Source organism: Felis catus, chromosome X (assembly GCF_018350175.1).
Source record: "Felis catus isolate Fca126 chromosome X, F.catus_Fca126_mat1.0, whole genome shotgun sequence".
Taxonomy (NCBI): Eukaryota; Metazoa; Chordata; class Mammalia; order Carnivora; family Felidae; genus Felis; species Felis catus.
The window spans coordinates 23,484,328-23,494,501 of NC_058386.1; positions in this window are offsets into that span (position 1 = coordinate 23,484,328).

Genomic DNA, 10,174 nt, shown 5'->3' on the forward strand with positions numbered 1-10,174 from the left:
CCTGTGGTCTATTTATTATTATTATTATTCCCTTTCTTCTACTCAGTGTAGGTATAATTTGTTCTTTTTTCTCTAGTCTTCTGAGAGAGAAACTTAGGTAATTTACTTTAGAGCTTTCCTTCCCCCCCCCCCCCAGTACATGAATTTAATCCTCTAAATCTCTGTATAAACACTAGTTTAGTAACGACCTAAAAATTTTGGTAATTTGCATTTTCATTTATTTCAAAATATCTGGAAATTTCTCTTGACATTTCTTCTTTGACTCATGTGTTATCTAGAAGTGGTTTAAATTTGCAAATATTTGGGAACTCTCCACCTACCTTTCTGTTATTGATTTCTAATGTAATCCTGTTGTGACCTTATAACATATTTTGTTTGATTTCCATTCTTTTAAAAGTGTTAAGATTTGTTTAATAGTGTTTTATGGATGAAAATATGGATTAAGGTGTGGTCTATCTTGGTGAATGTAACATGTGAGGTTGAGAAGAATGTGTATTCTGCTGTTGTTAAATGAAGTACTTTATCATCTCAATTATGTTAAGTTGTTAGTATTGCTCATGCCATCTAGATCTTTACTGATTTTCTGACTGCTTCATCTATCAATTACTGCTAGAGGAGTAGTGATGTCTGTCAACTGTGATTACATATTTCTCCTTTAATTCGATCAGTTTTTGCCTCGTATATTGTGAGGCTCCTTTGTTAGGTGCATACATGTTTAGGATTGTAATACTTTCTTGGATATTTGATCCTTTTATCATTATCATGTGTCTCCTCATCCCTGATACTATTCCTTGCTCTGAAATCTGCTTTGACTGAAATTTGTATAGCTACTTTAGCATTTTTTGACTAGTGTTACTGATGAGGGACCACAGGGCAAGCTGAGGGCCAAGCACAACCTAGCACCCCACCCCTTACCCCATGGGATATGTCTGATATTCCTCAGGCACTCCTGGCTGCCCAAGAACAAAGGAAAGGAAAGAAAATAAATGGCTAACTGATAGAGATCACAGTCATGCACGACAGGAGTCTCCATCAGTTTACAAATGTCTTAGTAAATTATAAGATAAAGGCAATCTTATCAATGGCCTAATCTCCAGAAACCTATAGACTCAGTTTCCTAGAGTGCCAACATCACCCTCCCCTCCATTGTGATGCCAGGAACAAAGGCAAGAAGGAAATGGCAGGTAACATTAAATTTCCTTATAACCTGCAGCCATTGACAAATACTTGAAGCAAATAGAGTACAACATTTCTCCAGGAACCCCTTGCTAGTCCTAATGTTAATGCCTTACTAGAGGAAAAACAACCTTAGCTTGACAATAGCAAGGCCTCAGGTATCTTAAGAGTCTTCTTAAGCATATCAAAGTCCTTTTGGAGGCCTCCCTTTCGGTTGTATCTCTCCTAACTCCATAGTATATAACTAGTCACTCTTTACAACCCCAGTGCAGCTCTTTCTGTCCATGGGTCCTGTCCCCGTGCTTTAATAAAATCACCTTTTTGCGCCAAAGACGTGTTCAATAATTCTTTCTTGGGTGTCAGCTCTGAATCCTGCCCCCCCATCACTCCAAAACCCCATCATTACTACGGTATATCTGTCTCCATCCTTTACTGACCTACTCTGAAATGAATTCTATTAAATTCAAAGGTGACATTCCTATATGAGATATGAGAAACTAAAATAAAGTTATACAAGATGTATCATAAGACAAACGAGTGAGGAGATCTGCTTAGACAAAATCAGACCAGACACTAGTTCATAGGCAGCCCTCATGAATGTGTTTCTATTTAAAAAAATCATACATTAACACAATGGCTACAGAATGAGACTATACATGTACTTGAATTTTAGTGACTTCTGGCTACGGCCTAACAAGTCTGCCTTTCTTTTCTTACCAGCTAAGTAAACAACAGAATTTATCTGTTAATGGCAGACACTTTAAAATTCTTTGTTCACCTGGAAATGAGCACAGTTGAGGTCACATATTATAGCTACCTGCTTCCTCAATTCAGATTTGCCTAGCAGGTTCATTTCAATATAACAGAAGGTGTCATCTGCTCGTCTGCACTATGCACTAATGAAAGGGACAAGTTTAATGCGTTTTGTGCTTAGGTTGCTAGGCTTCACGGCTGGTCCTGTCCTTCCCCGCACTTTGATTCTGAGCATTCTGAGACTTGGTCAGCTAAGGATAAATGAAATCTACCAGATGGTTAAGAGGTATGTTGCTAACAAGTTAACCCATCACATCATCTAAGGACTCTTTCATTTTCTGCAGGCGACCATTGCTCGAAGTGAAGAGGCCATCAGATACTTCCTTTAAAAAGACACCATTATGGAACACTGACTAGATGTTACCCACCATCACCCCCAAGTGACTGGCCTGATCTTGGATGTTTTAAGGTAACCCCTGGAAGTTGAACAGGAGTGTGTGTTGGCAGACAGCCTAGAGCTGCTGAGTTGGGTTGTGGGCAATAGCCAGAATATGGGAATTAACGTGCAAAAAAATAAGACACATTAAAGAATTAGCAGTGGATTCAACAGTGCTTTAGTTCAATTACAGTACAGATTTAGTTCAATTACAGTTAGCTTGTTGAACATCCACCATATATATGGATTTTATTTGATTTTTTTTAAAAATAGACTTTATTTTTTAGAGTAGTTTTAGGTTTACAGAAAAATTGAGCCTAAAGTTCTAGTTCCCATATGCTCCCACCCTAATACATACCCACAGATTTGCCCATTATTGACATATTGCAATAGTGTGGTACATTTTTTACAATTAATGAGCTAATATCAATACATTATTATTAATTAAAGTCCATAGTTTGTATGAACATCCATTTTCTCTATTGTATGGACGGACCCCTAAAGATTTTGACAGATGCATAATATCAGGTATCCACCATTATAATGTCCTACAGAAGAGTTTCACTGCCCCCAAATCCATCATTCTTTTACTTTTAAACTGTCAGGAATCTTGATACACAAAATCAGTTTCTTGTAGACAGACTTGTAAACCTATATATAGTTGAGTCTTTTTGAAATTTTTTATTCAATCTGACAAATTCTGCTTTTAACTGGTATTTACATTTAAAGCAATTATCGATATAGTTGTACTAAACTCTACTATTTGTGTAACTTTTTTCCATCTGGTGCATTTGTTCTTTTTTGTCACTTTTTTTGTGCTCTCTGGTATTAATTGAGCATTTTATATGATTCCCTTTGATCTCTTCTCTCATATCATTTATACTCTTTTTAAGCATTCTCAACAGTTTTCTTACGGTTTATAACATACATTTTAAAATAATCTTAGTACACTTCAGAAAGCACTATACTGTTTCACATGTAGTGCAGATTCCTTATAACAGAGTATTTTCCAACTCCTTGTCTTTTGTGACACTGCTCTCATTCATTTCACTTATTCATATGCTCTAATCATCTAATACATCGTTACTATTGTTGCTTAAAACAAGCATTCTTTAAAAATTAGAACTGAAAAAAGTTACAGTTTTTATTTTACCTCCATTTATTCCTTCTCTGATGATTTTCCTTTTTTTTATGGGAATTCAAGTTTCTGCCCTATATCATGTTCCTTCTGCATAGTGAATTTAACATTTCTTACATAGAAACAATTGTTGAGACAATGAATTGACTCATTTTTTTCTGAGAATTTTTAAATTTCTCTTTCACCTTTAAAGGATAATTTTGTTGGATGTAGAATTCTAGAGTAGCATTCTTCTTTCAATACTTAAAGGATTTCATTTCACTCCCTTCTTGTTTCCATGTTTCTGATGAGAAGTTTGCTATAATTTTTATTTTTCTTTCTTCTATTGGAAGCTGTTTTTGACCCCTCTGGCTTTCTTCACAATTTTACTCTTGTCTTTGGTTTTCTGCAGTCTAAATATGATATGCTTAGGTGTTTTAGTATTTATCTTGGTGTTCTCTGAGCTGCCTGGATCTATGATTTGCTGTCTGTCCCTAATGTTAGAAAGTGGTTGATTTATTTCTTCAAATATATTTTCTACCCTCATTCTTTCTTCCTTTAGTATTACAATGATTTATATATTACACGTTTTGATAATGTCACAAAGTTCTTGGGTCTTTTGTTAATTTTTGTTCTTTGCTTCTTTTTTTGATTCACTTGGGGAGGTTGCTTTCCACCTATCTTCAGGTTTACTGATTGTTTCCATAACTGTGTCACATCTCCTATGAGCCTGTTAAAGGCACTTTTCATTTCTCTTACTGTATTTTTTATTTTTAGCATTTATTTATTTTATTTTTTTATTTTTTGAGAGAGAGAGAGAGACAAAGAGAGAGAGGGAGAGAATCTCAATCAGGCTCCCTGCCCAGTGTGGAGCCCGATGCAGGGCTTGATCCCACAACTGTGAGATCATGACCTGAGCCAAAATCAAGTCAGATGTTCAACTGACTGAGTCACCAGGTGCCCCTCTAGCATTTAGTTTCGGTTCTTACTTATAGATTCCATCTCTCTGATGAAACTACCTATTTGCCCTTGCATGTTGCCTATTTGTCCAATTAAACCCTTAAAATACTAATCATGTTTATTTAAACTCCTTGTCTAATAATTTCAAAATCTGTATCAGGTCTGTCTGGTTCTGATGCTTTGTCTTTTCAGACTACGTTCTTTCTTGCTTTATTGTATGTCTTATAATTGTTTTTGAAAGACAGATATGTAGGTACTGAAGGACATATGCTTTTAGTACAAGTATGTATATTAACATGGCTAGGAGTTGGCCTATATTTAATGTTTATTGCAGCTATAATACCTGTAGTGCCTAATTTCTGTCTCCTGTCTTTGCTTTAGGGCTTCTCTTTGCATTGGTCCTCAGGGAGCATCTGTGTTTTTCACCTCTTTCAGCTGTAATCCATTGTTAGTATACTGGAGGTATATGTTGCTGTGGTAGTACTGGGGGGGGGGGGGTGGTTAAGAGAATTGTTCTATAATCTTCAGATTAAATCAAAGTATTTTAGTTTGCCTGTTTCAAGGGAGTGTAGCCATCACAAATATTTCTGTCCCTCTTCCAGGAATATAGCACCCTAGCCCCCTCCACTTCCTTACCTGGGTGCATCATTCCCAGTCTATTTCTTTGGAGACCTATCTCTTGCTGATTATGTTTTGTTTTGTTTTGTTTTCCTTTGTTGAGACAGAAAGGCTGTGGTTGTTCCTCCCCTCTCCCTGCCAGAGCCGCTAGCTGATTTTCTGGGATCCTCACTGTGCCCATTTGGTGTAGTGCCTGGAGGGAAAGCCTGTAAATTTGGAGTCCCCTTTATGATTGCAGCCTCCGGGAGTTTTGTAATCTCACACTAGTGGGCATTCAGCCTCCAGCTATTTGTCAACATTACTAGTGAAGTAATTGGTTCTACCTGTATAGCTTGTAGCAGCTTCTGCTCTAGGTAAGCATTTCACTGTATCTCTATGAATGTGGCTGTCCTGTGACCTCTGTGACCTCAGTTCCCTGTTGGAAAGTTGTTGATTTTCCATTTTTCCAGCTATTTCTTATTGTAAATATGACAGAAGTGATGACTTCTAAGCTCTTTATATGTTGGAGCTGAAACCAGAAGTCTTTAAGCCCTTTATTTTGAAATTATTTTAGACTCATATAGGAATTGCAAACATAATACAGAGAGTTCCTGTGGACTATCTCTCTTATTCCTCTGAATATATCAAGTTATGTAATGATAGTAAAATTATCAGAAATTGGGAAGTGTTATCAGTACAATATTGACTAATCTAAAATCTAATTTGCTTTTAACCAGTTTTAACATGAAATGAGTGATTTTGTGGTTATTGCATTGTTTTGTTTCACGTTGTTTTGTTTTGTTTTGTTTGGTGTATAGTTTAGGAAATTTTGCCATATGTATAAATTTTTCTAACCATGACCACAGTCACAATACAGACTGTTCCGAAACTCCAAAGAAATGCCCTGGTATGCCTGTATATAATCATGCCCTCCCCGCAACCCTAGGGCTGGAAACCACTTTTTTTCTCCATTACATAATTTTATCATTTTGAGAAGTTTATGTAAATTGATTTATTCAGTAACCTTTGAATATTGCTATTTTCACTCAGCAACATGCCCTTGATGCCCATCCAAGTTGTTGCTTGTATCAATAATCTATTCCTTTTTGTTGCTGAGTTGTATTCTACTGTATGAGTGTATATCACAGTCTGTTTATCCATTCACCTGTTGAAGGGTATTTGGCTTGTTTCCAGTTTTGTGCCTATTACAGATGAAGCTGCTATGAACAATTTTCATTTCTCTAGGGTAAGTACTCAGGAAGAGCCTGGTGAATCATATACATGTTTAATTTTATGGAAAACTGCTAGTTTTTTTTCCAGCGAGCCTGCAACATTTTACATTCCCACTAATTTACATTTACCTAAAGGATAATGATGTTGGATACCTTTTTTTCAAATTTTTATTTAAATTCCAATTAGTTAACATATAGTGTAATACTAGTTTCGGGAGTAGAATTTAGTGATTCATCACTTACATGTAACACGCAGTGGATGTTGAACATCTATCTTTTAATCTGCTTATTTGCCTCTTTGGTGATGCTTGTGTTCAAATTCTATGCCTTTTTTTTAAAAATTTGACTTTTTCTTGCTTAATGTTGAGTTTAAGGAGTTTTTGCCTGTACAAATCCTTTGTTGGATATGTGACTTGCAAATATTTTCTTCTAGACTGTGGCTTGTCTTATTCCCTTAGCAATGCCATTCCCAGACCAAACTTTTAAATTTTGATCGAGTTCAATTTATCCATTATTGTTCTTATATATCCTGATTTGGGGGACAGGTCTTCTAGGTCAGCAAGATAGTCTCCTGTGTTTTGTCTAAGTTTTATATTTAGAACTATGACCCATTTTAAATAATTTTTGAATAAGGTATGAGGTTTAGGCCAAAGTTCACTTTTTTTTTAATCCTATAGAAGTCTAATTGTTCTAACATCATTTGTTGAATAAACAACCATTTCTTTACTGAACTGCTTTTGCTATGTTACCAAAATCAGTTGGCTATTCCGGTATGGTTCTATTTCCAGACTGTATTTTGTTCAATTTATCTATGTGTCTATCCCTCTGTCAGTACTACAGTCTTGATTAATGTAGTTACACATTTAGTCTTACCATCCAGTGGTATAATTCCTACAACTCTATTAACCTTTTTAAAAATTCTTTTAGCTATTCTAGTTCCTTTGTTTTTCCATATGAACTTTATTTTATTTTCTTCAAATTTTTGTGTAAATTCTAATCACTTAACATATAGTGTAATACTGGTTTTAGGAGTAGAATTTACTAATTCATCACTTACATATAACACCCAGTGCTCAAAACAAGTTCCCTCCTTAATGCCCATCACACATTTAGCCCATCCCCTGCTCCTTCCCCTCCAACAACCTTCAGTTTCTTCTCTATACTTAAGAGTCTATTTCGTGGTTTGCCTCTCTCTCTTTTTTCCCCTATGTTCATCTGTTTTATTTCTGAAATACCATATATTAGTGAAATCATCTGGTATTTGTCTTTCTCTGACTTATTTCACTTAGCATAATATACTCTAGCTCCATCCACATCATTGCAAATGAAAAGACTTCATTCTTTTTGATGGTTAATATTCTATTTTGTGTGTATGTGTATACACACACACACACACATACACACACACACACACAATCTTCTTTATCCAAAGTTTTAGCTATTCTAGTTCCTTTGTTTTTCCATATAAATTTTAGAATCAGGTTATGTGTATCAATAAAACAGCCAGTGGAGATTTTTATAGATTTGTTAAACTTGCAGATCACTTTGAAGAGAATTGCCATCTTTACTGTGTTGATTCTTTTGATATATGGATAGAGTACTTCTATTTCTTTAAATCTTTGATTTCTTCCATTAGCCTTTTGCATTTTTCAGCTATTGTAAATGTACTGTGTTTTTTTAATTTCGAGTTCCAATTATTTATTGCTAGTATGTAAAAATATGATTTTATTCTGTGACCTTGCTTGTGTCCTGAAACCTTGCTAAGATAACTTATTAAGGGATTTGGGAGGATTATTTGCTTTCTTTTTTTACCCTTAGATTCCTTGGTATTACTTTAAAAAAAATCAGTAATCTGCAAATAGGAACATTTTATTTCACTGTTTAAAATGTGCATGATTTTTATTTCTTTTTCCTGTATTATTGCACTGGCTAGGACTCCCAGCACTAGGTCAAACAGAAGTGATGAGGGTGGACATACTTGCTTTATTCCCAAACTTAATGGAAAAGCATCTTCCACCATTAAGTCTAATATGAACTGTAAGGTGTTTTTTTTTTTTTAACAGACCCTCTTCACCACCTTGAGAGAGTCACCCTGAGAAAGTTCCTTTCTATTCTTAGTATGTTGTAAGGTTTTATGATGAGTGAGTGCTGAATTTTGTCATTTTTTTTTTTTTTGCTTCAAATGATACAAGTAGGTGATTTTGAATTCTATTTATTTAATATTTAAAGTATTTTTCAGGCTATTTTAACTTGGAAGAGTTCAGACAGTTTGTAGCTTTCAAGGAATTAGATCATTTCTTTCTGAGTTATCAAATTTATGTTTGAAGAGAGGTTTATAATATTATTTTATAATCCTTTTAATGTCTCTTGGGTTTGTGGTAAAATCCCCCCTTTCTTTTCTGATATTGTTTGTTTACTCACAGCCTTTTCCTTGTCAGTCATGTTAGATGTTTTATCATTTTTATGTTGTCTTTTGAAAGAACCAGTGTCTGGGGCACCTGGGAGGCTCAGTCGGTTAAGAGTCTGACTCTGGATTTCAGCTCAGGTCATGATTTCAGTTTTATAAGATTGAGTACCACGTCGGGCTCTGCACCTACAGCATAGAGACTGCTTGGGACTCTCTCTCTACCTCTCTCTCTGCCCTTCCCCAGCTCACGTGCACGCTCTCTCTCTCTCAAAGAAAATAAATAAACTTTTTAAAAAAGAAAGAACCAGTGTTTGATTTTTATTAATTTTCTCTATTGTTCTTCTGTTTTCATTTGCATTGATTTCTGACCTTACTATGACATATTTCCTAACATCTGCCTCCTTTTCCTGTTTCCTGAGAGGGAAGCTTGGATTATTATTTTGAGATACATTTTTTTCTAACACAAATATTTACTGATACACATTTTCCTTAAAGCATTCATTTATCTGCATTCTATTGATTTTAAGATGATTTATTTCCATTTCCATTCAATTATATATTTTAAAATTTTTATTGAGAAATCCTCAAGGGCTTACATATGATTTAGAAGTATATTGCTTAATTTTGCATTGTTTGGAAGTTTTCCTGTTATGTTTCTGGTATTGATTTCTAGAGTAATTCCAATGAGTGCAGAGAACATAATTTATACAATTTAAGTTATTTTACATTTTAGGGCATGCTTCATGACTCAGCACTTGGTTGTTCCTGGTGAACATTCCACGTATGCATAAAAAACCATATGTATTCTGCTGTAGTGAGGTCAAATTTTTTATAAATGTTAACTGGATCCTTTTGTCTGATAGTGCTGTTCAGTTCCATACCCTTGATGATTTTCTTCTAGTGGTTCCTTTGATTACTGATAGAAGCATTGAAGACCCTAAATATAATCATGGCTATTTCTCCTTTCAGTTCTGTCAGCTTTTTAGATATTTTGAAATTATACTTTTAGGTACATGCACATTTAAGATTATTATGTCTTCTTGGTGAATTGTCTCTTTTATTATTATTTAATATCCCCCTGGAAATTTCTTTATTCTGAATTCTTCATTTCTGCTATTAATGGAGCCAATTCTGTTTTGGTTTGATTTCGGTTTGAATAACATATCTTTTCCCATCCTTTTACTTTTAACTTATGTGTATCATAAAATTTGAAGTGAGATTTTTGCAGATAGCATGTGACTAGGTCATATATTTTTTATCCATTCTACTAACCAAATCTTTTAGTTGGTGTGATTTGATCATTTAGATTTAATATAATTATTGATATATCTGCCATTTTATCTTTGTTTTCTGTTTATTTTCTCTGTTTTACACTCTTCTGTTTCCTTTTTCCTGCCATTCTGTGGATCACTTATCAATTTAAATACTTTTAATGTAAATATTAAAATTAATTTAAATTAAATAAATAGTGGTTTAGGTATATTTCTTTTAAAGTT